The sequence below is a fragment of the Phyllobates terribilis genome, unplaced genomic scaffold, assembly GCF_046119375.1.
Source record: "Phyllobates terribilis strain yellow unplaced genomic scaffold, ASM4611937v1 Scaffold_27__1_contigs__length_16484149, whole genome shotgun sequence".
Lineage (NCBI taxonomy): Eukaryota > Metazoa > Chordata > Amphibia > Anura > Dendrobatidae > Phyllobates > Phyllobates terribilis.
In genome coordinates this window covers 6,522,761-6,543,230 of record NW_027362787.1, presented here as the reverse complement: position 1 = coordinate 6,543,230, position 20,470 = coordinate 6,522,761, and the positions used below count along the sequence as shown (strand labels likewise).

The 20,470-nt window shown below is 45.4% G+C and overlaps 6 non-coding genes and 2 pseudogenes across 6 annotated transcripts; all 8 read right to left on the bottom strand.

Annotated features, from left to right (window-relative positions):
- Positions 1-2,324: 2,324 nt before the first annotated feature.
- LOC141177842 (U2 spliceosomal RNA) lies at positions 2,325-2,510 on the bottom strand. The gene has a single exon (XR_012254379.1). It is a non-coding gene; the product is annotated as a U2 spliceosomal RNA (small nuclear RNA).
- Positions 2,511-3,302: 792 nt separating this feature from the next.
- On the bottom strand, positions 3,303-3,394 carry LOC141178118 (U2 spliceosomal RNA; annotated as a pseudogene).
- A 1,115-nt stretch (positions 3,395-4,509) lies between these two features.
- LOC141177746 (U2 spliceosomal RNA) lies at positions 4,510-4,694 on the bottom strand. Its single transcript, XR_012254306.1, has one exon. It is a non-coding gene; the product is annotated as a U2 spliceosomal RNA (small nuclear RNA).
- Positions 4,695-7,136: 2,442 nt separating this feature from the next.
- Positions 7,137-7,327, bottom strand: LOC141177813 (U2 spliceosomal RNA). Its single transcript, XR_012254358.1, has one exon. It is a non-coding gene; the product is annotated as a U2 spliceosomal RNA (small nuclear RNA).
- A 6,388-nt stretch (positions 7,328-13,715) lies between these two features.
- On the bottom strand, positions 13,716-13,908 carry LOC141177679 (U2 spliceosomal RNA). Its single transcript, XR_012254251.1, has one exon. It is a non-coding gene; the product is annotated as a U2 spliceosomal RNA (small nuclear RNA).
- A 3,281-nt stretch (positions 13,909-17,189) lies between these two features.
- On the bottom strand, positions 17,190-17,275 carry LOC141178055 (U2 spliceosomal RNA; annotated as a pseudogene).
- Positions 17,276-18,390: 1,115 nt separating this feature from the next.
- LOC141176546 (U2 spliceosomal RNA) lies at positions 18,391-18,581 on the bottom strand. Its single transcript, XR_012253223.1, has one exon. It is a non-coding gene; the product is annotated as a U2 spliceosomal RNA (small nuclear RNA).
- A 1,115-nt stretch (positions 18,582-19,696) lies between these two features.
- LOC141176545 (U2 spliceosomal RNA) lies at positions 19,697-19,887 on the bottom strand. The gene has a single exon (XR_012253222.1). It is a non-coding gene; the product is annotated as a U2 spliceosomal RNA (small nuclear RNA).
- Between the last annotated feature and the right edge of the window lie 583 nt (positions 19,888-20,470).

The window sequence follows — 20,470 nt, the reverse complement described above, 5'->3', positions numbered from 1 at the left end:
CCGCCCCCGATCTCCTCTGAAGCAGTATTGCACCAAGATATGACAGGAGAATTGGACAAGTCCATTTCCCCCTCACCACGGACACCAAACTGGGGAGGGAAAGGTGACATCACCTCTGGAATCACCATGTCAAAGCCTCCTGACGCAGGAGGCTGAAGCTGGGCATCTTCAAATATGTCGTCCATCTGAGTGCCATCCTCTTCCTCTTGGGGAGCAGTTGCCTCCCCGACATCCGGAAGGGGACCTTGTGGAACCCTAGTAGAAGTCGAAGGAACAGCAGGCCCCTCCGCGACCACTTGAGCAAAAGACTTAGGAGTGGTTCCAGCTTGACACTGCCTAAGAACATGCCCCTCCTCACCACAAGCATCACACTTTACCTGGTTCTTGCAGTCTTTCGCCATATGACCAGACGTGTTACACCTCCTGCAGGTTGGCGGATACCTGCAGGACTCCTGGACATGACCATACTTGTTACATCTTCTGCAGAAAAAAGGAGCATCAGGAAAGTACAAGAAACCAGTGTCTCTCCCAATAGAGAAACTCATAGGAGGATAATGTATGCCCCCTGGCCCCTCGGGGTCTGTAGCAAAACGAACAAAGTACTTGTATTTGCCAGTCCACAAGCCTTCTTCATTCAAGATCTTGTGGGAAAAATGCACATAAGTACAATGCCTCCTCAAGAATACAGTAATGTCCTCCTGGGGGATAAAGGGATTGTGCATAAACACAACAACAGGAACATCCCCCTTTGAATAGAGGACAGTAAAAGTGAGTCCATCTAGGAGGGAGTTCTCAGTATGGCCTTTCAAGGTTCTATAAAGATTTTGGCAAGCAGCCATAGTAGAAAGAACCAGCACATACCTTCCATGACTTCTAAATTCCTGCAGGCAAAGAATGTCCGACTTCTTAATCTTCAATGCTTCATAGAAGATGGCATTCACCAGGTAGGACATGGAAAAATGTCCCTTCTTCTTCTCGGAAATCTCAATGCGAAATCCATTCTTGACCCGGGGGTCCCCGGTCCCAGCAAATTTCAGCTTGACTCCCATAGTCAGCCACGGAAATCGCCTTCCCGTTTCCTCCTCACTCTCCCCCTATAGCAGCATCCAGCTTAAGCCACCGGAGTGGCGATGCTGGAAGGCCGAGGGCTAGCACTCAAGGAACCTGATGTCCAGACACTTGATCTGAGCCAAAAGGCCGAGAAGCGATAACCAGAATTGGTTTCAAACTACGGAGCCACCCAAGGATCCTGAAAAGTCCATTTGTGGAGATGAGCTCCTGGACTCCCGTTAAGAAGACATGTTGTCAACCTCTAGATCCCTTACATGCCTGCACTTTTCGGCTTGCTGCTGCTGCAATCCACGCGTTTTAGATCTGCATAACTCCACCTCTTTAAACACAGCACCTTCACCCCCTGCTGTTCCCACCCGCCTCAACACCGTTGGAAGGGAGGAGAACCAATTAAGGCGGGGGGTGGGGTGGAACGAGCAGCTGTCTACCCTTAGCAGGAGGGCTCCTGATTACATACCTCTCCTGCTGCTGCTGCTGCTGGCTGTCCAGCAGCAGACTGAAGGTGGCTGCTGCTGTGCACAGGTATATAAAGGCTCAGAGCCTATTATGACACGCGCAGCCAGCGTTCCATTGCCACATTCCATCTACTGCAGGCAGGATACCTGGCTGGCTGAATGTCGCTGAGAAGCTCACAGAGACCGCCATAAGCAACAGTTTAACAGAATGCCACAGACTAATCAACCAAACTTTTTGGGTTGGGTTCTCTTTTATAGTCTGCAGGCATTAAATGAAAGAAGTCAGTGTTCCAGCAGAAGGAGACAACGTTTCAGAAAAGGCATTGTAGCAAACCAAAAAAGAAATTTTAAGCGCAGCAGAGTAACCAGCGCACATACCTGTTAGCTCAGGTGAGTTTAAAAGGCTGCTGTTGATAACAAGGGCATTTGCTAAATAGATGGTGTGTGTGCAACAATATACTGAAAGGTCAATTATATTATGCAGCTTATCTCACCACCTGTAGTTATTTAGGTGAAAGCTCCAAAATGCTTGCCTAATATGTCTGTTTATCCAAAAGGAAGTAAAAAGGGAGAGCTAGAAAGATAGCATTGCATCACATTACATGGCAATGCAATGCACAGTTGCTGAAGTTGAACCAAAATGAGCTTGTAATCTGGCTTCTGCAACTTTGAACATGAAAAATCCAATGAGGAGAAGAAAAGCAAAGCCAAAGAGTCCATCCCAAAATCCGACAAACAAGCAAAATGAACAAAAAACATTGAATTCAATTCTTTCTGATTTTAGAAACTGCATTAAAGAAGGGGTGCACCGGTCCTGGAGATACTGCAATACCAGGTCAATGCGTGGAGTGGACAGAGCAAGCTCTTTTTCCATCTCCCTGTTCTAAAAATCCATTTAATATATGGTCCCCAGATAGGGGACGTATCAGATATTAAACTGATAAGAACAGATTTTTTTTTTTTTTATCGAAAGCCCGAATTCGTGTACAAAACCCGAGTGCGCTTAAAAAAGTGACAAGTGCCACAAAAAAAGTGCACTAGGATGCTGGTCTTCTTGAAACCCTCTCCAAAAGGAGAAGGGTCCCCCAAACCATTCCCCGTCCCTCCGAGCCAGAAGGCCACAGCGAGGAACAGGGACAAATAGCCACCTCCAGCCGGAGCCAGAGGCGACCCAATCTTACCCCCAATACCTGCCCAAGTTCTCACCCGAGCAAGGCACTGGGAGCCAAAGACTGTGCTCCCCTCCCGGAAGAGGGGAGACAACAATGCTCTCCTCCCGAAAGAGGAGAGTCAGGGGGGTTCAGGGGGGAGCGGAACCTGATGGCCACACACTCCCCCCCTAGACCTGCCAAGAGAGGAACCCGTAAGGGAACCGCATCCCGACAAAATCCTAGTAAGGACGTGGACACACGTGAAAAAGTGGACACACAGTGACAAAAAAAATTAAATAAATAGTGAAGGTTTCACAGTATAATACTGCCCGGACCTTCGACCGGGAATTGAAAAATTCCCCATCCTAAGGCCAGAAGGCCCGGAATAAGGGTGTGTGTGAAGAAAGAAATATTGAAGTGCTAGTGCAAATGTGCCATAAACTCAAGTGGGGTTCCCAATCCCAGTGAGTTAAGGCACCCCAGGGTCACCACTCCTGGGGCACTTCACACTTCGGGCTTTCGATCTTCCCCGGCCCAATGGCGTCGATCCTGGGGGGCCATGCTTTCCACCAGATGACTATATTAGCCAACTGGCGTACTAACAAGTGCCTAAACCCCAGTGTGCATAATGTATCAATCTACTAGGGCGGCCAACATCCAAAACCGCCTTTTCGAAAGATACTACACTTGATCTTAGCCAAAAGGCCGAGAAGCGATAACCAGAATTGGTTTCAAACTACGGAGCCACCCAAGGATCCTGAAAAGTCCATTTGTGGAGATGAGCTCCTGGACTCCCGTTAAGAAGACATGTTGTCAACCTCTAGATCCCTTACATGCCTGCACTTTTCGGCTTGCTGCTGCTGCAATCCACGCGTTTTAGATCTGCATAACTCCACCTCTTTAAACACAGCACCTTCACCCCCTGCTGTTCCCACCCGCCTCAACACCGTTGGAAGGGAGGAGAACCAATTAAGGCGGGGGGTGGGGTGGAACGAGCAGCTGTCTACCCTTAGCAGGAGGGCTCCTGATTACATACCTCTCCTGCTGCTGCTGCTGCTGGCTGTCCAGCAGCAGACTGAAGGTGGCTGCTGCTGTGCACAGGTATATAAAGGCTCAGAGCCTATTATGACACGCGCAGCCAGCGTTCCATTGCCACATTCCATCTACTGCAGGCAGGATACCTGGCTGGCTGAATGTCGCTGAGAAGCTCACAGAGACCGCCATAAGCAACAGTTTAACAGAATGCCACAGACTAATCAACCAAACTTTTTGGGTTGGGTTCTCTTTTATAGTCTGCAGGCATTAAATGAAAGAAGTCAGTGTTCCAGCAGAAGGAGACAACGTTTCAGAAAAGGCATTGTAGCAAACCAAAAAAGAAATTTTAAGCGCAGCAGAGTAACCAGCGCACATACCTGTTAGCTCAGGTGAGTTTAAAAGGCTGCTGTTGATAACAAGGGCATTTGCTAAATAGATGGTGTGTGTGCAACAATATACTGAAAGGTCAATTATATTGTGCAGCTTATCTCACCACCTGTAGTTATTTAGGTGAAAGCTCCAAAATGCTTGCCTAATATGTCTGTTTATCCAAAAGGAAGTAAAAAGGGAGAGCTAGAAAGATAGCATTGCATCACATTACATGGCAATGCAATGCACAGTTGCTGAAGTTGAACCAAAATGAGCTTGTAATCTGGCTTCTGCAACTTTGAACATGAAAAATCCAATGAGGAGAAGAAAAGCAAAGCCAAAGAGTCCATCCCAAAATCCGACAAACAAGCAAAATGAACAAAAAACATTGAATTCAATTCTTTCTGATTTTAGAAACTGCATTAAAGAAGGGGTGCACCGGTCCTGGAGATACTGCAATACCAGGTCAATGCGTGGAGTGGACAGAGCAAGCTCTTTTTCCATCTCCCTGTTCTAAAAATCCATTTAATATATGGTCCCCAGATAGGGGACGTATCAGATATTAAACTGATAAGAACAGATTTTTTTTTTTTTCCAAACACTCAGAAATTAAGTTTTATAATCTTAAATCGTATATCACCAAACTCAAGATTTTAGTTCCATCATCGTGTTTAGATATTATATTTATATTTTTTCATTTGAATTAATATATATAAAGTTAAACATAACAATTCCTTTGCAGTTTCAACAGTTTCCAAACAAATCACCACTGACATTACTTCACCCGGTTTCCCAAACTAAATATCCCCTTTTTCTCTTTTACTTTCCTCCCAACAAAACCCCTTAACTTCTTTTCTTCCTCCTCATGCTCTAACCGCATCTGTTCCCTATCATACTCTTCCTCATCATCTCTGAAAGTCACCACCTTCTCCAACACTTTACCCTTTTCCTCTTTTACTTCTTTCTTTTCACCAGATACTTTCCTTGATCCACAATTTTCCTGTACCGTTACCTTTTTCTTCAATTTCACCTTTAAACTTTCAACTTCTTTTCCCTGCTTATTCTCCTCTATAATTATGGCATCAACTTCCTTCTTCATTTTATCACCAATATCTTCCTTTTGTCCTCCAAAGTTCTTTTCAAAAGTTCCTTTGCTGCTTTCCATGTAACAATACCCAGAACTCCCGTTTACCATAATCCTCCCATTATGCAAATTTTCTTCTCCTGTTGTCCACACCAAAAAACGTCTCTTTCCGTTCCAAATACCAACTTTGTTCCTGTATAATTTCTGAAACTTTACCATCTTACATTTAGATTCCAAAAAAACCATTATCTCCTCTATTTCCACAAACGGATTGTCCATGTAAATTATCACACTCTTCGGTTTCCCCATGAATGATGCACTTACTCCAATTTTCCCAGAATCCTCTTCACTCCAGCCTTTGAAAAAATGAATGCACTTTTCCTCAGAAACTAGAGTCACATCACAAACTTTACCTTGCTTTATTTCTTGCATACAGTAGATATCCTTCTCCAAAACTTCATATTTCCTCAAAATTTCCAGAATCCATTTTTCTTCCAAAAAAGTTTCTTCCGTCTCCCGTTTCACAAAAAAACGTAAGCATCTCTTCTTTTTCCAAAACTCCATCTCAACGATCCGTTTTCCTTCCGTTTTTTCCTTTTAATCCTCCAAATGTTGCCACCACAGCTATGTGTGGCGACAGTTGCCCCCCACAGCTATGTGTGGTGACAAGGTGATCGCCTCTCGTTGCCCAGGGACTAATCCGACTCCCTAATAGCAGCAGGGGGGTTTAGCTCCACCGATAAGTGTAGCGATCCCCCCAGGCCAAGGAGCCGGGTACCCCAAGCGCCTCCCAGCCAAGACCAAGGCAGAAACCGCTAGATCACTGCACTTGATCTTAGCCAAAAGGCCGAGAAGCGATAACCAGAATTGGTTTCAAACTACGGAGCCACCCAAGGATCCTGAAAAGTCCATTTGTGGAGATGAGCTCCTGGACTCCCGTTAAGAAGACATGTTGTCAACCTCTAGATCCCTTACATGCCTGCACTTTTCGGCTTGCTGCTGCTGCAATCCACGCGTTTTAGATCTGCATAACTCCACCTCTTTAAACACAGCACCTTCACCCCCTGCTGTTCCCACCCGCCTCAACACCGTTGGAAGGGAGGAGAACCAATTAAGGCGGGGGGTGGGGTGGAACGAGCAGCTGTCTACCCTTAGCAGGAGGGCTCCTGATTACATACCTCTCCTGCTGCTGCTGCTGGCTGTCCAGCAGCAGACTGAAGGTGGCTGCTGCTGTGCACAGGTATATAAAGGCTCAGAGCCTATTATGACACGCGCAGCCAGCGTTCCATTGCCACATTCCATCTACTGCAGGCAGGATACCTGGCTGGCTGAATGTCGCTGAGAAGCTCACAGAGACCGCCATAAGCAACAGTTTAACAGAATGCCACAGACTAATCAACCAAACTTTTTGGGTTGGGTTCTCTTTTATAGTCTGCAGGCATTAAATGAAAGAAGTCAGTGTTCCAGCAGAAGGAGACAACGTTTCAGAAAAGGCATTGTAGCAAACCAAAAAAGAAATTTTAAGCGCAGCAGAGTAACCAGCGCACATACCTGTTAGCTCAGGTGAGTTTAAAAGGCTGCTGTTGATAACAAGGGCATTTGCTAAATAGATGGTGTGTGTGCAACAATATACTGAAAGGTCAATTATATTGTGCAGCTTATCTCACCACCTGTAGTTATTTAGGTGAAAGCTCCAAAATGCTTGCCTAATATGTCTGTTTATCCAAAAGGAAGTAAAAAGGGAGAGCTAGAAAGATAGCATTGCATCACATTACATGGCAATGCAATGCACAGTTGCTGAAGTTGAACCAAAATGAGCTTGTAATCTGGCTTCTGCAACTTTGAACATGAAAAATCCAATGAGGAGAAGAAAAGCAAAGCCAAAGAGTCCATCCCAAAATCCGACAAACAAGCAAAATGAACAAAAAACATTGAATTCAATTCTTTCTGATTTTAGAAACTGCATTAAAGAAGGGGTGCACCGGTCCTGGAGATACTGCAATACCAGGTCAATGCGTGGAGTGGACAGAGCAAGCTCTTTTTCCATCTCCCTGTTCTAAAAATCCATTTAATATATGGTCCCCAGATAGGGGACGTATCAGATATTAAACTGATAAGAACAGATTTTTTTTTTTTAATTTGGCTATCCCCTGCAGAGGGATAAAACCGTTTATTAAAACTTTAACAAATTACAAGCATAATTAAACAAATACCAAACGTTAAAAGACAAATGAAATTTACAAAACAAAAAAATACAAAGATTTTAAATAATTAGGTTCCATTGGTCAACAAGCCATTTTTTGGAAATATGTACATTCTTCTTTTTGTCAATTAAATAATAAGTATACATTTCACATAAACATAAACTTAAAACATCATTCACTGATAAAACATCTTGTTTAAAAATAGCAATGTTGCGCGCTTTCCAGAGAGATGACTTGGCGCAGTTCACTGTCTTCCAAGCCATTGTGTACTGGTCCATTGTGGGGCATTCCATAAGTCCGTATAGCACAGTTTTATATGTAAAGTCCTTGAGGTCTGCCACCCTTTCCAGTAGGGGGAGCAGTCTTCTCCAGAAATCCTTTGCAAAATTACATGTCCATAATAGATGTTCCACCGTTTCCTCGTCTTGGCATCCGGTTCTTGGGCAGATGGCAGACCTCACAAATCCTCTTCTGTATTGGAATGCCCGGCAAGGAAGACAGCGGTGCATGCAACTCCAAGCCAGATCTCTCTGTTCATTAAAAAGATAAAAAACGTTAATCATTTTCCAGATAGACATAGATTTGTCATCATCATATCTGTCAACATTACATATTTCCTCACTTTTACGTATTTCTTTAATTAATTTCTTACTATTTCTTAATTCCTCTATTTTCTTAGTCCCTAAATTAAAATCGGACACTATTTTCCTTAAAATCTCATAATGCGTCGACAAATTAAAAGCATGGGGCACAGATATATTAACTTCATACCATCCAAACTTTCTCATAAAAAATCCTGTATTAAAACGCATAAAAAAGGACCAATAGTGATTCTTAAAAAGGGCATTAAAACAGTAAACGAACAGATGGATTAAAAGAAACCTATTAAAATCTGGAAAATCTTTACCACCTTTTACTTTTGATTTCATCACGATTTCTCTTTTCAGCTTTTCCATTTTTGAGTTCCAAAAGAAGGTAAAACAGGTTTTGGTTATCTTTTTTAAAACATTAACAGGCGGGGGGAAAACCATGCTAAGATACAATAAAAGAGGTAAAATCACCATCTTTAAAACCAATACTTTACCCTCCATTGTAAGTCTCCTCATGTTCCACATACATATTTTCGTATTTACTTTCTGTGTAATTGTTTCCCAACTATTATAACCATCATTATTTTCAGTGAATGATATACCTAAAATGGAAATGGATTCGGAGACATTAATTGGTACATCACGTAAAATCATCCCCCCAACACTTAAAATGTTACACTTATTAAAATTGATTTTAAAACCAGAAGCTAGACAAAAGGATTGCACTTGATGGAGAGTGGCCGTAAGTGATGGTGCATCTGTACACAAGACCGCCACGTCATCCATGTAGCCTACAACCTTGGCCTCCAAACCACCGCTTCCAGGCAGAGGGACACCGCATATCTGTTTATTTTGGCGTATTGCACATAACATTGGTTCCAGTGCACAGATAAACAGTAGGGGGGACAGAGGGCATCCCTGTTTCACCCCTGACCGTAAAAATACCTCTTGTGTCTTAAAACCATTCACTAAAATCTTACTTGTACAATCCTTGTAAAATGCTTTAAGCGATAGTAAAAACCCTTCTGGTATGCCCATTTTCTCTAAAACTTTAAAAAGATAAAAGTGTGAGACACGGTCAAATGCTTTTTCAAAATCAATAGATAAAATCGCCATTTTCCCCTTTCTGTCTTTTACATCCTCAATACAGTCTTTCACTAAATTCAGATTGTCCCATATACTGCGCCCCGGCACCCCACACACTTGATTAGAATGAATAACTTTGCTGATGACTTCTTTTAGACGATTTGCACAAATTTTAGCCATTATTTTATAGTCACAATTTAAAAGTGTTATTGGTCTCCAGTTTTCTAATTTTGATTTATCGCCTTTTTTGTATAGGAGGGAGACTTCACCTTTCTTCCAGGAATTTAATAAAACCTTATTATTAAAAACCTCAGTAAACAAATAAAACAAATCATCTTTTAAAATATCATAAAAACATACATAAAATTCTATTGGGATGCCATCAGGACCAGGGACCTTTCCAGTTTTAAAACTTTTAATAGTTTTTAACACTTCTTGTTCCGTTAAAACTTGGGATAAAAACTCTTGGGATGCGGGATCTAAAACAGCTGTTAGTCCTTGCAGCGAATCATCCATTAATTTATTATCTATATTTTTTCCATTAAAAAGATTAGAAAAAAAAACCTCAACTTTACCCAGCATATTTTTTATATTATTCTCACCATCTATATGGTCAATTATCACTTTTTCTTTTTTATTTTTCCTAAAAAAATATCTGGAACACTTTTCATTTTCTTCTATATGTTGTACTCTAGAACGAAAAATTATCTCTTTTCCTTTTTGTTCTAGCCATTTTGAAATCTCTTCTTTTAAGTTTGAAATATCAAGTTGTACATCTATCCCATTGTCTCTGAGCTTAAACAATGTTTGTAGGCGGGTATTTAAAATTCTATATTCTTCATATTTTTCTTTGGCTCTACATATACTCTTTTTAATAAAAAAGTCTTTTATTTTTACTTTCATTCTATCCCACCATACACTCATAGTCTCATTTGTTTTTTTCCCTTTTCTACATTTCCTATAAAACTCAATAAAATCTGATAAAATCTGCGGGTCGGTTAAAAGGGATACGTTCATTTTCCAGCTTTTCTTACCACATTTTTTGTTGTCATTTACTTTTATGGTAAAGGATAAAAGTTTATGGTCTGAAAATATATTAGCTAAAACTTCACATTTGGCAGGTATTGTTTTATCTGAACCAAAAATAAAATCAATCCTAGAGCTACAATTAGCATTGCTCCAAGTGAAACCGGCGTCCTCTGGGCTGTCACTATGACACTCTTTATATATGTCTATCAATTTAGCATCTTTGACTATATCATGTAGCATACCTGAGGTTTTATCGTAGTTCCTGCTTACAGAGCTGGAGCGCCGGTTTTCACCTTTTAAAACACAATTAAAATCCCCTGCTAAGATAAAAGGTACAGAGTTATTAATAAATAATGGTAAAAGATCAAGCATTTCGGCTCTTTCATTTTTCTCTGGGGATCCATAAAAATTTAAAAACTGCCATCTAATACCATCAATAAAAGCTTTTACTAATAAAATACGACCTGGTAAAATTTCCTGAATAAAATCAATTAAAACGTTCCCTTTAAAAAGTATGGCTACACCCGCTGATCCTGCAGCATTCGATCTGGACCAGACAGATGGCCCACACTTCCACTCATCTTTATATTTTTGATATGACATTTCATGTGGGATATTACATTCTTGCAGAAAAAATACAGATGCAGTAAAACACGTAAAAAAATTAAAAAGAGCAGTTCTTCTCGTGTTAGATTTTATGCCTCTCACGTTGAGGGAAATACCTTTCAGTTCAGCCATCATTAGAAAATGTAGAAATTTTACTTAGGTAACTAAGAGCAACGGATTTACCTGTCCGATGAACCTGATCAGACCACTGGGCTTGCGCCTCCCTCCTCATCTGATAGTATCGTCACGAGAGTCTCCGTGGAGGAGGAAAGATTACCACATTTATATAAACCCGACGCTACACTGGCATAGCTCAGAGGGCTGGCTGGCAGAACCCGCTGGGTCTCCATTGGCTGGCCATGCAGTTCCTCATCAGGTGGGTCCCCGAGGGGTTCCGCCGCCCCTGTTTGACCTGTAGAAGGTCGTCCTATAGGAGGAGGTTGCGCACAAGGCAGAGCCTCTGACTCTTCAGAGGCAGCAAGATCCCGGTCCCCACCTGTAGCAGCGGAGACCAAAACCCCTGAGGGTCCAGCGTCCACGTCCCCTTCTGGAGAAGTGTCCATCTGTTCACCTCCTGCTGCCTCCTCCGAACCACCCTTTTTCTTTTTCTTAGGACCCACCTTTATCCACTCAGCGCCCTCAGCACTAGGAGACCCAGACTGGGCATGGGCTTCTGTGTCGGCCTTTTGCCGGTCCCTTTTGACCTTACCAGTAGTGCCCTTCTGCTCCTTCTCAGCCCTCCTTTTGGACTCCCGCAGGTCCTGCAGCCAGGTTTTGGGATTTGGTATTTTACCTGTCATAGACTCTGGAGACACTTCACTATTTGGTACGCCCTTATTGTCTCCAGAGGCTCCAGGTTGTTGTTCCTCCTCCTGAGGGGTGGTCTGATCTTTTGGTCCTTGGTCGGACGTCTTGGACTTCAACTTTTGCTCATCTTCCCGAAATCTGTGAGGGCAAGAAAAATAAAAGTGACCTGGAGTCTGGCAAAAACTGCATTTCTTTTCCTTAGGGCATTCTTTTGTCTCATGTTCTTCACTAGCACAATTTCTACATGATACATGACAGTTTTCTTTTGAATGACCATAGCGCCCACAATTTCTGCAATATACTGGCATCCCAGAAAAGAAGAAATCCCCATTTGTTTGCCCAATTTTGAAACGGGCAGGGGGGAGCCGTATACCACCTGGTGTATTTGGATCTCTTGTACACTTCACAAGGAATTTCCACTTAGATGTCCATATGTTATATTCGTTTAATATCTTCCCAATACATTTAACACTTTTAAAATAAATTGCTAGAAATGACATTACTTCTGGAGCAGAAACAAAGGGCGAAAATATTTTTACAATAACCAGTCTTACCTCATCCAGGACGTGCTCAACAATTTGTATCCCTTTCAAAACAGGACTATTTTCAAATTTTTAACTTTTCTAGTACATCTCTAAAAATACCTTCTCCGGTGAATGTGATGTCATAGTCACCTCTTCTGGGATAATCCTGGATGGAGAGAATTTCATTCCTTTGTACGCCAAGAAGGTTCCTGAGCACGTCCTGGACTACATACCCTAATTTCCTCATATCCGAGCCACCCGCCGTGAAGTGAACTCGGATAGAGTTTTTTAGCCTCGCATAAAGAGGCATGAGGTTAGGGTCAACCTCCATGGAAAAACGCAACAAGGTTGCAAATTGCAGCCGCTTGCAATCTGCGCTCCCAGTGTTCTTGCAGCGAAAAACACCTGGAAGCTGGGGGATCGCAACTCGTTACCCTGGGACTAAGCCCTCTCCCTAATAGCAGCAAGCAGGTTAAGTCCACCAAAGTGGACGATCCTGCCAGGCCAAGGAGAGGGGTACCCGAGTGCCCTTCAACCACAATCTCCTGCAATAAAGCACTTGATCTTAGCCAAAAGGCCGAGAAGTGATAACCAGAATTGGTTTCAAACTACGGAGCCACCCAAGGATCCTGAAAAGTCCATTTGTGGAGATGAGCTCCTGGACTCCCGTTAAGAAGACATGTTGTCAACCTCTAGATCCCTTACATGCCTGCACTTTTCGGCTTGCTGCTGCTGCAATCCACGCGTTTTAGATCTGCATAACTCCACCTCTTTAAACACAGCACCTTCACCCCCTGCTGTTCCCACCCGCCTCAACACCGTTGGAAGGGAGGAGAACCAATTAAGGCGGGGGGTGGGGTGGAACGAGCAGCTGTCTACCCTTAGCAGGAGGGCTCCTGATTACATACCTCTCCTGCTGCTGCTGCTGCTGGCTGTCCAGCAGCAGACTGAAGGTGGCTGCTGCTGTGCACAGGTATATAAAGGCTCAGAGCCTATTATGACACGCGCAGCCAGCGTTCCATTGCCACATTCCATCTACTGCAGGCAGGATACCTGGCTGGCTGAATGTCGCTGAGAAGCTCACAGAGACCGCCATAAGCAACAGTTTAACAGAATGCCACAGACTAATCAACCAAACTTTTTGGGTTGGGTTCTCTTTTATAGTCTGCAGGCATTAAATGAAAGAAGTCAGTGTTCCAGCAGAAGGAGACAACGTTTCAGAAAAGGCATTGTAGCAAACCAAAAAAGAAATTTTAAGCGCAGCAGAGTAACCAGCGCACATACCTGTTAGCTCAGGTGAGTTTAAAAGGCTGCTGTTGATAACAAGGGCATTTGCTAAATAGATGGTGTGTGTGCAACAATATACTGAAAGGTCAATTATATTGTGCAGCTTATCTCACCACCTGTAGTTATTTAGGTGAAAGCTCCAAAATGCTTGCCTAATATGTCTGTTTATCCAAAAGGAAGTAAAAAGGGAGAGCTAGAAAGATAGCATTGCATCACAATACATGGCAATGCAATGCACAGTTGCTGAAGTTGAACCAAAATGAGCTTGTAATCTGGCTTCTGCAACTTTGAACATGAAAAATCCAATGAGGAGAAGAAAAGCAAAGCCAAAGAGTCCATCCCAAAATCCGACAAACAAGCAAAATGAACAAAAAACATTGAATTCAATTCTTTCTGATTTTAGAAACTGCATTAAAGAAGGGGTGCACCGGTCCTGGAGATACTGCAATACCAGGTCAATGCGTGGAGTGGACAGAGCAAGCTCTTTTTCCATCTCCCTGTTCTAAAAATCCATTTAATATATGGTCCCCAGATAGGGGACGTATCAGATATTAAACTGATAAGAACAGATTTTTTTGATTGAATATATCTTTTATTAGCACAAAAAAATAAGTTAACAGACAGTGTACAGTGCCGCAGCCCAGTACACACAGAATTCTACATCATATTTACATAGCATGAGGATACGACGCACTAACTAGACACATCACACCCCTATGCTACACAAAACACTCAATCTGAAAGAAAAAGCATATCAATCAATACAGTACGACGAACCGTGATAAGGGATAGGGATTGGGAAAAAGGGGATGGGGAGGGGAAAATCACAGGCCCGAAGCTTTATTGAAAGACAAGACACATAAGGGGAGAGGGGGAGGAGGGGTTTAGTCCTCATCCTCGTCCTCCGGACCGTCCATGATGGAATAGTCTCTGAGCAGGCTGTGGATCAGCCTGCGGCAGTCCTGGATGGACATCCTCTCCCTCCTCAAGATGAGCCGGTTCCTGCCGACCCAAAGGGCATCCTTGAAGCAGTTCATAAGGCGCCAAGCCTCCTGGATCGCTCCGACGGTATGAACCCCAGGGAAGAGTCCATAAAGCACAGAATGGTGCGATAGGCTCGCCCTGGGGACAGAGTTCCTCAGGTCATCCTCAAGTGCAGTCAATAGGCGCTGTGCAAATCCGCAGTCCCAAAAAGTGTGCAAAGATGTTTCCTCCACGAAGGGGCACCTTGGGCAGTACCGGGTCTTGCACAGGTTCCGGGCATGCATGAATGACCGGACGGGCAGTCCGCCCTGAATCGCCATCCACGACAAGTCCTTGTGCCCGTTGGTCAGCCTGTCAGACGACACATTTGTCCACACAGTCTCCAGCGTGTCCTGGTGAAGTCCTGTGATGTTCTCCACGTCATCCTTGGCTCTGATTAGCTTGTGGATAGTTTTGGGCTTCCACAAGTCGGGCTTGAGTCCCTCCAGTTGATGCTCCCCCACAAATCGAACGACGTCTCCGTAGAACCATGGCGTCGTCCAGTTGTAGGGGAAGGAGCTGTCCCACTTGTCCCAGCCGAGTCGCCTCCAAAGAGGAAGCAGGAAGAAGCGAGACATGGACCTGCCCGCGGAGCCATTCTTGACTTGCAAAGTCCGGCGGACACAATCACACACAAAAGAGGATCGCAGGAGGGTGGGGATATCTGGAACGCCCTTCCCACCCTTGCGAGGCTCCTTGTACATGACGGCCCGCCTGACTCTGTCCATCTTGGATCCCAAGACAAAGTGAAACACTGTCCTGGTAATGGCCCTGCACACAGTGACGTGTGGGGGCCAGGCCTGCGCCGTGTACTGCAAGACGGGCAGGACCTCATTACGCAGGACGAGTGCCTTACCCTCACAAGTGAGGTGTCTGAGGCTCCAGAGTCCGATCCGTTGCTTCACCTTGGCCAAGCGTTCTTGCCAGGACTTGAGGGCCGCTCCTTCCTTCCCGAACCAGACTCCCAGCACCTTGAGGAAATCCGGTTGAATGTTGAAGGGGAAGGGGGCGGAGGAGGCCGGCTGCCAATCCCCGAAGAGCATGGCTTCCGACTTCCTGCAGTTGACTTTGGCCCCTGAAGCCCGGCCGAACCTCTCACACGTCTGGACGAGGGCGTCGACTGAACCACGATCAGCGCAGAAGACGGTGACGTCGTCCATGTAGAGCGAGCACTTGACCTCGTGTCGTGCCGGACCCGGTGCGGTGATCCCTCTGATCTCTCCATTCTGCCGGATAGCCTCTGCGAAGAGTTCTATAACACAAACAAAAAGAAGAGGTGATAGAGGGCAGCCTTGTCTGACCCCAGAGAGGACAGGGAAGGGGTCAGTCTTCCAGCCGTTCACCAACACCGAGCTGTGGATATCAAAATACATCAGACGGACATACGAACAAAACATGTTACCCAAACCTAACCGGTGCAGAGCTCGGCCCATGAACTCGTGGGAAACCCGGTCGAAGGCCTTCTCCTGATCCAAGGAGACCAGGGCCGCGTGTGCGCGGCGGACCTTGATGTACTCGACCGTGTCCCGCACGAGAGCGAGGCTGTCTGCGATGCGACGTCCAGGGATGCCGCAGGTCTGGTCCGGGTGGATGATCCGTCCGATCACCGTCTTAAGTCGTGTCGCCATCGTCTTGGCCAGGATCTTGTAGTCCACGTTGAGCAGAGTGATGGGACGCCAATTCCTCAGGTCGCACCTCTCTCCCTTCCGCTTGTACAGGATCGTGACCATTCCTTCCCTCAAAGATGGAGGCATTCTACCCTCCACCACCATCTCCTCGTACAGGTCCAACAGGTCCGGACAGATGAGGTCTCCCAGCGCTACATAGAGCTCCGCTGGAAGACCATCACTGCCCGGGGTCCTGCCGGTCCTAAAGGATTTAGCGGCAGAGAGCAATTCGCCCACCATCAGAGGTTTGTCCAAGGCTGCCGTGCCTGCAGGATCAAGATGGTTAGTGATACCTGACAGGAACTTATCAGCAGCGTCGGGGTCGGTAGTCTTGTGGGAGTAGAGTTCGCTGTAGAAGTCGCTGACGACCCTCATCACGTCCTCCTTCCCACGTCGCATGTTTCCGCTCTCGTCTCGCAGCTCGTTCAGGGGCGTGTGACCGGCATGAAGTTTCCTGAAAAAGAATGAGTTACATTTCTCACCCTTCTCCAGATTCTCCACTTTGGAACGGAAGACGATTCGCTTGGACTCCTCCTCAAAGTGCCTTTTCAGGCTCTTCTTGGTCTCCTCCAGCTCCTCCCTCACGTCCCAGCCGCAGTGAAGAAGGTCCTGCAGCGACCGCAGCTCGCGCTGCAGCCCTCTGAAGTCCCTCCTCTTCTCACACGCCTGTTGTCGACCCTTGGCCTGAAAGAAACAGCGAAACTCAAGTTTAACATATTCCCACCAATCAGAGACTGTTTGGAAGCTACCCTTGTAGGACTGCCACATTGCGTAGGATGCTCTCAGCTCCTCCACGACTTCATCCTGAGCCAGCAGAGCACAATTCAGCTTCCAGGAGCCGGGCCCGGACGGAAAACCGTCGCCGAGGACACCTTGTAAGTGAATGGCTCTGTGGTCGGAGAAGAAGCAGGAGACCATCGAGTGCCTACTCTGCCTGACTGCCCGAGAGGTGAACACAAAGTCAATCCTGGAGCGGAGTGAGCCATCGGGTCGGCTCCACGAATAGTTCGTGGAGCCTCTCCCCATGGAGCCCACCACGTCCTGAAGAGAGGCCTCGGTTACCATCTCGATGAGCAGCTTGGACGTGATGTCCAACTTGGCAGATGTGCCAGAACTACGACCATCCTCCTCGATGGGGCAGTTGAAATCCCCGGCCATCACTAAGGTCCTGGTGGTGGCAAGCTGAAGCCGCAGGGTCTGGAAAAGCTCCAAACGCTCATTCTTCAGTGGGGACGCATACACGAACAGATACTACACTTGATCTTAGCCAAAAGGCCGAGAAGCGATAACCAGAATTGGTTTCAAACTACGGAGCCACCCAAGGATCCTGAAAAGTCCATTTGTGGAGATGAGCTCCTGGACTCCCGTTAAGAAGACATGTTGTCAACCTCTAGATCCCTTACATGCCTGCACTTTTCGGCTTGCTGCTGCTGCAATCCACGCGTTTTAGATCTGCATAACTCCACCTCTTTAAACACAGCACCTTCACCCCCTGCTGTTCCCACCCGCCTCAACACCGTTGGAAGGGAGGAGAACCAATTAAGGCGGGGGGTGGGGTGGAACGAGCAGCTGTCTACCCTTAGCAGGAGGGCTCCTGATTACATACCTCTCCTGCTGCTGCTGCTGCTGGCTGTCCAGCAGCAGACTGAAGGTGGCTGCTGCTGTGCACAGGTATATAAAGGCTCAGAGCCTATTATGACACGCGCAGCCAGCGTTCCATTGCCACATTCCATCTACTGCAGGCAGGATACCTGGCTGGCTGAATGTCGCTGAGAAGCTCACAGAGACCGCCATAAGCAACAGTTTAACAGAATGCCACAGACTAATCAACCAAACTTTTTGGGTTGGGTTCTCTTTTATAGTCTGCAGGCATTAAATGAAAGAAGTCAGTGTTCCAGCAGAAGGAGACAACGTTTCAGAAAAGGCATTGTAGCAAACCAAAAAAGAAATTTTAAGCGCAGCAGAGTAACCAGCGCACATACCTGTTAGCTCAGGTGAGTTTAAAAGGCTGCTGTTGATAACAAGGGCATTTGCTAAATAGATGGTGTGTGTGCAACAATATACTGAAAGGTCAATTATATTGTGCAGCTTATCTCACCACCTGTAGTTATTTAGGTGAAAGCTCCAAAATGCTTGACTAATATGTCTGTTTATCCAAAAGGAAGTAAAAAGGGAGAGCTAGAAAGATAGCATTGCATCACATTACATGGCAATGCAATGCACAGTTGCTGAAGTTGAACCAAAATGAGCTTGTAATCTGGCTTCTGCAACTTTGAACATGAAAAATCCAATGAGGAGAAGAAAAGCAAAGCCAAAGAGTCCATCCCAAAATCCGACAAACAAGCAAAATGAACAAAAAACATTGAATTCAATTCTTTCTGATTTTAGAAACTGCATTAAAGAAGGGGTGCACCGGTCCTGGAGATACTGCAATACCAGGTCAATGCGTGGAGTGGACAGAGCAAGCTCTTTTTCCATCTCCCTGTTCTAAAAATCCATTTAATATATGGTCCCCAGATAGGGGACGTATCAGATATTAAACTGATAAGAACAGATACTACACTTGATCTTAGCCAAAAGGCCGAGAAGCGATCACCAGAATTGGTTTCAAACTACGGAGCCACCCAAGGATCCTGAAAAGTCCATTTGTGGAGATGAGCTCCTGGACTCCCGTTAAGAAGACATGTTGTCAACCTCTAGATCCCTTACATGCCTGCACTTTTCGGCTTGCTGCTGCTGCAATCCACGCGTTTTAGATCTGCATAACTCCACCTCTTTAAACACAGCACCTTCACCCCCTGCTGTTCCCACCCGCCTCAACACCGTTGGAAGGGAGGAGAACCAATTAAGGCGGGAGGTGGGGTGGAACGAGCAGCTGTCTACCCTTAGCAGGAGGGCTCCTGATTACATACCTCTCCTGCTGCTGCTGCTGCTGGCTGTCCAGCAGCAGACTGAAGGTGGCTGCTGCTGTGCACAGGTATATAAAGGCTCAGAGCCTATTATGACACGCGCAGCCAGCGTTCCATTGCCACATTCCATCTACTGCAGGCAGGATACCTGGCTGGCTGAATGTCGCTGAGAAGCTCACAGAGACCGCCATAAGCAACAGTTTAACAGAATGCCACAGACTAATCAACCAAACTTTTTGGGTTGGGTTCTCTTTTATAGTCTGCAGGCATTAAATGAAAGAAGTCAGTGTTCCAGCAGAAGGAGACAACGTTTCAGAAAAGGCATTGTAGCAAACCAAAAAAGAAATTTTAAGCGCAGCAGAGTAACCAGCGCACATACCTGTTAGCTCAGGTGAGTTTAAAAGGCTGCTGTTGATAACAAGGGCATTTGCTAAATAGATGGTGTGTGTGCAACAATATACTGAAAGGTCAATTATATTGTGCAGCTTATCTCACCACCTGTAGTTATTTAGGTGAAAGCTCCAAAATGCTTGCCTAATATGTCTGTTTATCCAAAAGGAAGTAAAAAGGGAGAGCTAGAAAGATAGCATTGCATCACATTACATGGCAATGCAATGCACAGTTGCTGAAGTTGAACCAAAATGAGCTTGTAATCTGGCTTCTGCAACTTTGAACATGAAAAATCCAATGAGGAGAAGAAAAGCAAAGCCAAAGAGTCCATCCCAAAATCCGACAAACAAGCAAAATGAACAAAAAACATTGAATTCAATTCTTTCTGATTTTAGAAACTGCATTAAAGAAGGGGTGCACCGGTCCTGGAGATACTGCAATACCAGGTCAATGCGTGGAGTGGACAGAGCAAGCTCTTTTTCCATCTCCCTGTTCTAAAAATCCATTTAATATATGGTCCCCAGATAGGGGACGTATCAGATATTAAACTGATAAGAACAGATACTACACTTGATCTTAGCCAAAAGGCCGAGAAGCGATAACCAGAATTGGTTTCAAACTATGGAGCCACCCAAGGATCCTGAAAAGTCCATTTGTGGAGATGATCTCCTGGACTCCCGTTAAGAAGACATGTTGTCAACCTCTAGATCCCTTACATGCCTGCACTTTTCGGCTTGCTGCTGCTGCAATCCACGCGTTTTAGATCTGCATAACTCCACCTCTTTAAACACAGCACCTTCACCCCCTGCTGTTCCCACCCGCCTCAACACCGTTGGAAGGGAGGAGAACCAATTAAGGCGGGGGGTGGGGTGGAACGAGCAGCTGTCTACCCTTAGCAGGAGGGCTCCTGATTACATACCTCTCCTGCTGCTGCTGCTGCTGGCTGTCCAGCAGCAGACTGAAGGTGGCTGCTGCTGTGCACAGGTATATAAAGGCTCAGAGCCTATTATGACACGCGCAGCCAGCGTTCCATTGCCACATTCCATCTACTGCAGGCAGGATACCTGGCTGGCTGAATGTCGCTGAGAAGCTCACAGAGACCGCCATAAGCAACAGTTTAACAGAATGCCACAGACTAATCAACCAAACTTTTTGGGTTGGGTTCTCTTTTATAGTCTGCAGG